This window comes from Leptonychotes weddellii, chromosome 11 (genome assembly GCF_054177405.1).
Source record: "Leptonychotes weddellii isolate Sample4059 chromosome 11, ASM5417740v2, whole genome shotgun sequence".
In the NCBI taxonomy this organism is placed as follows: Eukaryota; Metazoa; Chordata; class Mammalia; order Carnivora; family Phocidae; genus Leptonychotes; species Leptonychotes weddellii.
In genome coordinates this window covers 28,247,382-28,253,794 of record NC_138379.1, presented here as the reverse complement: position 1 = coordinate 28,253,794, position 6,413 = coordinate 28,247,382, and the positions used below count along the sequence as shown (strand labels likewise).

At 49.7% G+C, this 6,413-nt stretch overlaps 1 long non-coding RNA gene across 1 annotated transcript; it reads left to right on the top strand.

Moving 5' to 3' along the window:
• Nucleotides 1–1,599: 1,599 nt before the first annotated feature.
• Nucleotides 1,600–3,065, top strand: LOC145716170 (uncharacterized). The gene is made up of 3 exons (XR_014138633.1): nt 1,600–1,700; nt 1,815–2,012; nt 2,290–3,065. It is a non-coding gene; the product is annotated as an uncharacterized LOC145716170 (long non-coding RNA).
• The last annotated feature ends 3,348 nt before the right edge of the window (nt 3,066–6,413 follow it).

Sequence of the window (6,413 nt, the reverse complement as noted above, 5' to 3'; positions counted from 1 at the left end):
ACATCCACAATGCTTGGAACTTGGCAGGAGCGCTATCATTATTATGAAATGAGTAGATAAATACATAACTTAATGAGTGAATGCTGAATAATTCCTTTCTATACCCCATTGTGCTTGGCACATAGCAGGCCTCATTCAATGCTGCTGAATGAACAACCAAGTGTATAGTCTGATTCCAGAATTTATTTTTCCCTTTGGCCTCCCCGCCCTCTTTCTCCTTGTTTGTTTAAAAATCCCAAAGAAAGATGACAGTCCTACAGAGATCAAGGACGAGGCAGTTGGTTAACAGGAAGGATAAAGAAAAGTGAGAATCCGGAATTTTTCCTCCAGCTTCAATGTGGGGGAAAAATATATATCCCAACGTGTGTTCTAGACTCTAGAGCCCTGCTCTTGCTGTCTGCCTGTCCCTGCCCAAAGCAGCAGACCCAGGGGCTCTGCCCGGAGTGCCTGAGGCCCTGCCCGGAGTGCCTGAGGCCCTGCAAGGAGTGAGGAAGCTGGCTGAGCTGTGATTGTTCCTGAGCTGTGGGGACAGTGGCTGTTCTGGGCACTTCAGGAAGTACTTGCTCTAAGAGGCCCTTCCAGCTATTGTTGTTCAGCCAAGCCTGCTGGGCTGGCACTGGGACAGGGTGCCCCTCCAGGCCAAAGGTCTGCCTGGGGCACTGGGGGCGGGAAGGTGAAAGGCAGGGATTAGTACTTGAGCCAGGAAGGGGTCTTGGGCTCAAGCTTCTCTATTTTCGGGCCGTTAAATCCAGGATCTGGGTGCCTCGACATGTCTTTGTGTCTCCTCTGGCCCTGCACGCTCTGATTAGATAAGCCAGATGCTGCGGGTGATAGGGTGGCCAGGCCAGCGAGAACTAGCTGGGGCCGGGGAAGAAGCATGGACTTGGGAGTAGGGGCTCCAGGCCTGAACGCTGGCTCCGCCCCTCCCTGCACCCTGGGACACTTCTGCATCTCCTCTTCCTCTTCCATAGAAGAGAAAGAATCACCAGCTTGAGAGGTCATGAGGATGAGCTGAGTACGATTGATGACCCTGTCAGGTACACAATAGCAGTGGGAAAAGGCTGGTTTCCTTCCTTCTCCTAGGCAGCGGGACAAGGGCGGGCCGTGTGGGGATGCGTTGGGCAGCAGATGTCACGTTTCACTACATTCCTCCCTGTCACAGGCTGCTGGCCTGGGCGCTGAGCCCGCTCCTGCCTGAATTCTCCCAACAGCTGCCCTACTTCTTTGCTTGGCCTTGCCCAAGGCTCCTGTTGGAACCAAAAGCCTCTGCTCTGCTCCAGTTGCAAAAAAAAAAAACACAAAACAAAACAAAACAAAACAAAACAGGAATGACGTAATATGTGGCTCTCATGGCCACCAGCCACAGAGAAAGTCCAGGCTTCCAGATCTCTACCCCAAATTCATGCCAGGGTTGCAAATCAATGCTCTCTTGTTCCCGTGACTCCTGGGTAACTCCCATGCCACCACTCCACCCAGCAGCAGCTCTGCCACCCCCTTATCTCATGACAAAGGCCACCAACCCAGCCACTGAGGCACAAAATTGGCTGGGAGGGGGGGAGGCAGGGAAAGGGTTTGCAAGTACCTAATCCCTGCAACCTGACCCTTAATTATAATAGCAGCGACACTGACTGAAGACTATGCACCCAGCATTGTTCTAAGCTCTATATTAACTCATTTCATCTTCACCAACAGATTTTGAGGTAGGTACAGTTTATATCTCCATTTTACAAAAGAGGAAACTGAGTCTCAGGGGGAGTGATGTCAGCACTACGGCGGCGCGAGACATTCCTCCATTCTCTCCCCCTTTTTCACAGCAAGTTAAACATCCGTTTGCAAACAAAGATGTCTCAGAGTGAGTTGTGGGAACCAGCACCATACACCAAGGGACCGAGGAGGACTCTCACCCACCCATGCATCCGAAAATAGGCAGACAGACCTTTTGGGAAGGGCTGTGGAAACCGTCTCAGAGGGTTCAGTGGCTGGCCCGCGGCCACAAAATTGACGTGTTGCAGGTAAGATTTAAACCCATTTCTGCAGCTGCCAAGTCTAGTGTCTTTTTCCCACCAGGCCACTGATTCCCAAACCAAACCAAACGAAACTGGCAGCCTGGACCCTTTCAGTGCAACACCGCAGAACAGAATTTCTCCCAAGCAAACCTAACTTGTCAAACCCCAAACTAAGTTTGATGAGCAAAGCAGGGGCCTGGGTGTTCCTCAGAGGGAGAGAAGGCAGTGATGCAGTGGGGGGAGTGGGATCCTGGACCTGCCACTGTCCCCCTCTGATCTTCAGGACCCTCACCCATCCGAGGAGTGGATGAAATTAATTTGGCTTCAGACAAGCTCCCTCCCAATGCTGGCATTCCAGGATCCCATTTCCGCGGTGCCAAGCTGAGTATTTTATACAATCGGCAAACAATCAATCGCAGTTATTTGCCGGGCTCTGCTGTCAGTACCTTCCCTGGTCTTCGCTCATTCAATCCTCAGGACAGCCCCGAGACAGGCGCGACGATCTGCACCCCCTCCCAGGAAGCTGAGACTCAGAACAGTGATACAAACTCACCCTGACTCACCCAGCCCGGCGGTGATGTTAGTGAGATTTGAACTCAACCTGTCTGCCTCCAAAACCCATGTTTGTCATCACAGGACTACTTGAGAGCGCCTCCCCAACCTCAGCCAGGGACAGGTGCCAGGAACAGCGCTATTGTTTTTTGCTTATCCCACTGCCTGTCCATCTGCAGTTGCTATTTTTCCATTGCCATCATCAATCACGGCGTGACTGAAGCGGGTCAGGGAGAAGGTCCTGCAGCTGCCCGTGTGTGGCTATGGGAGTCCGCTGCCCACAGTCCTTCCCGTTGGCTCCGTGGGGACATCTGCGGAAAGCCCTTTCTTTGAAAATAAACTGATCCAGTTGGGGGAGGGGTCCCTCTTATTTATTTAGTCACAGCTCAAGGCTAAACTGGTGGCCCAGCAGCTCCGAGTATTTTCCCTGAGCTGGAAAGCCAACTCCAAGCACGGGTGAACAGGCTGGGAAACAGGAGAACAGCACAGACGTCGGGGAAAATTCCACGTGCGGCTGCCTGCGGTGGAAGGGCTGTGCGGCCCAGCGTTCCTTCTCCCCAGTGAAACTTGCAGGCTGCCCCCTGCTCTCCCCCACCAGACTAAGTGAGCAGAGAGACTCCAGGCCTGAGGGAGCCGGCTTCTCCAGGAAGAGGGAGGGAGGGTGCAGAGGCCCAGGGGCCGTTTGTCTCAGGGCACTGGGTCATTCAGAAGTCACTGACCTGCTCGCTGGGGGCAGATCTCTCTGGCTTGGGCACAAATCCCACTAATCCCCTGGGCTGGACTGCCCCAGCTGCCTGCGGACAGGAGCCAAGATGGGGTTCCTCCCAGTCAGAGGAAAGGTCTCTGGCATGACTTCATCAGGAGGGCGGCTGAGGTGCCGTTCTTGGAGGAGCCATCCAGAAGCCAGCAGAGTTTGAACTGAAGAAACTTCCAGTAAGAACGCCTTCCTGCGAAGGGCACCTGGGTGGCTCAGTCGAATAAACGCCCGACTCTCGACTTCGGTTCAGGTCATGATCTCAGGGTTGTGAGGTCGAGCCTGCATCAAGCCCCCACGCACGCGCCAGGGCTCCGCACTCAGCGGGGAGTCTGCTTGGGATTCTCTCCCTCCCGCCTCGCTCGCATGTGCGCGCGCACACTCCCTCGCTCTCTTAAAAAAAAAAAAAGAAAAAAAGAATGGCTTCCTGTGAGGTCACTCACTACCCCCAAGTTCACCACGTTGCACTGTGTTCTGCTCCCTGAAAACATTTTCTAACATTCATTTAGAGCTTTCTTTATTGTGTCACAGTTGAAATTGAAAACAAGCAAGCAGTCATCTCTGGAACAAAACCACTTTAGCAAACAGTGTGGACATGGCAAGAATTCCATTTCTTGCCCAGGGGAGGACAAGTCTTGACGCCAGACTGTGTGTTTTGGTCACCAAGGGCTTGCTCCGCTGCACGACAACATACCTGGACAGCACTCGGTCCGTGCCCGTTGGCCTTCAGTCACACCCGTGTAGTTTCATTCCTGGGCCCCAGAGAAAGAGAACAGGCTTTGGAGTCACAAGGGTTTGATTTCAAATTCCAGCTCCACCATTTTACTTCTTCATGATCCTAAACAAGTCACCTAGGCTTCCTGGCCTTGGTTTTCCCATCTGTGAAGTGGGGCCAGTGCTATCTATCTTGAAAAATTGTCATTAGGCTGAAAAGAGACAATGTCTGTAGAAAGCATCTGGCACATGGTAGGGTGCTCTATAAATTTAATTCCTTCCCCCTTCCTTCTCACACCAGGCAAAGGAAATACGATTAATAAAATATTTAAAAAGAAAAGTAAAAAGGAAGGAAGGAAAGAAAGAGGAAGAAAAGCCTTGCAGCCCAAGCCCCACTCCCTTCAAGGTTGACTGTGATTCCACCTTCATTTCCTAATCTCACTGCCTGTGCCCTACACCCCCACACTCTGGTCCCTGTGCTAAGAAAATGTCTGAAAGTCTCCTCCTCCCCTATGTCTATCAGGACAGCTCATAGGTGACACAAGAAGAAGGCTGGGGGTCTACACTGTCAAGTCCCTCCAAATGTTTTCAGCCACATGCACACGCCCTTGCTCCATCAGATGTCTCCATGACTGGGGCTCTGCAGTGATGCCCCCACCCCCGGATACGAGAGCAATATCTGCCAACATTCCTCCTGGAAGGACCATTTCACGTCCTCTCAGAGAGAATCCCACCTATTTCTTCCCAACCCCACCCCCATCTCGAGAAAAGCTTTATCACCACAAAGAACAGTGTTCTTTTAGCAAAACTGATGAAGATTTCAGGATCTAAGGTGAAGCAGCCTCGGTTTGAACCTTGACTCTGTCCCTCACCTGTGTGACCTTGGCCAGGTTACTTAACCACACCAAACAGAGTCGCGCCATCTATGGGATGAGGACAGTACAGTGCATACCTCACTGGGCTACCATGACAACTCATTAAGATCATTTATTTAAAATATTTAGCACAGTACTTGGAACATAGTAAACGCACAGTATACAATTGTGTTTTTATGACCTCGCCATTAAAAATTTATAGACCACCTGCATTCCTAAAATTCCGATTTTGCAACTCTAACCAAAAAAAAGTTGGTGGGGGGAAAGACAGGATAATAATATTTAGAAAGGAAAATTTTCTAAGACTTTTTAAAAGAAAAGTGAAGCATGTAGATTGGTCAGGCTTTAGGCACTCTACATACCTTCTCACTCAACTCTTGTGATACCTTTTGGATAAACTGGAGGGGTAAGTGGAGGAATAGTTCAGAACAGAGTCTGAACTCTGATTTGGCCACTTTGCTGTGTGACCTAAGGTAAGTGGCTTAACCTCTCTGGGCCAATTTCTCTATCCAGTAAAATGAGAATAATGATTACCTATAAGGTAGTCATGAGGACTGAATGAGTTAATGTATGCAAAGCAGTAAGAAGAGTGTAAAGCACATAGTAACCTTTTAATCATGACTGCTGTAACCTTTTAGAGAGCCTGAAAGAGAGGTTCAAGAAGGTTAATTAATTCACCCAAGCTCACATGCTGGTAAGTGCAGGAGCAGAATTCAAATCCGAGTCAAACTGATTCCAGAGCCAGTAGAATGCTTATCCCACTACTCTTTATCATATATATCTAGTAGGAAAATAGTTAGGACTTTCTCTGGGCAAAAAAGATAAGGCCAAACAAAGGGGAGCCTGGGTGTTGGGGAGAGTGATGGTTCATTTCTAGCAGAAGTAACAAAGACAGAAAAAGGAAAGGTCTGGAGAGAAAGAGGGTCAATTATATTATGACATCAGAAGCTAACTCTGCAAATTAAAAAAAAAAACAAAACGTGTTTTAGGCCATATTGCCACCTGTGAGTACAGCCGGCATTCCAACCAGTTTAAAAAAGCCCTTGTGGGAGAGTTCCAGACACTGTTTAAATTCTGATGCAGGGAGGGGAGCCCTGGTGGCTGTGTGTTTCTGCAGAGCTGGTTTTCCTGTGCACAGACCCTTCTCTGGGTCCAGCCCTCAGGGGGACATCGTTCCAAAGCACTGAACCAAATATGTTATGCCTCTCTGCTAGGCCCAATGCCCACAGTTCTCAGAACACGAAATCCTGGTGCATGGGGCCTGGCTGGGAGGGCTGGGCAGGGTGGGGCATTCAGAGACTCCGGGCGACTGTTGGCTGTAGGATTAGCAGTGATTAATTTTTCTTTTTAGCGTTTGCTTGAGCATATATGGCTTTGGTGACTAGGAAAGAAACTGTTGAAACAAAACAGTTAAAAAACCACATGTGGTCATCTCTGGGTTGTGGGATTACTGGTGATTTGTGTTTCTGCTTCTTTCCTTTGTGTTTTTTCTGTTTTACTTCATTTTCTGCT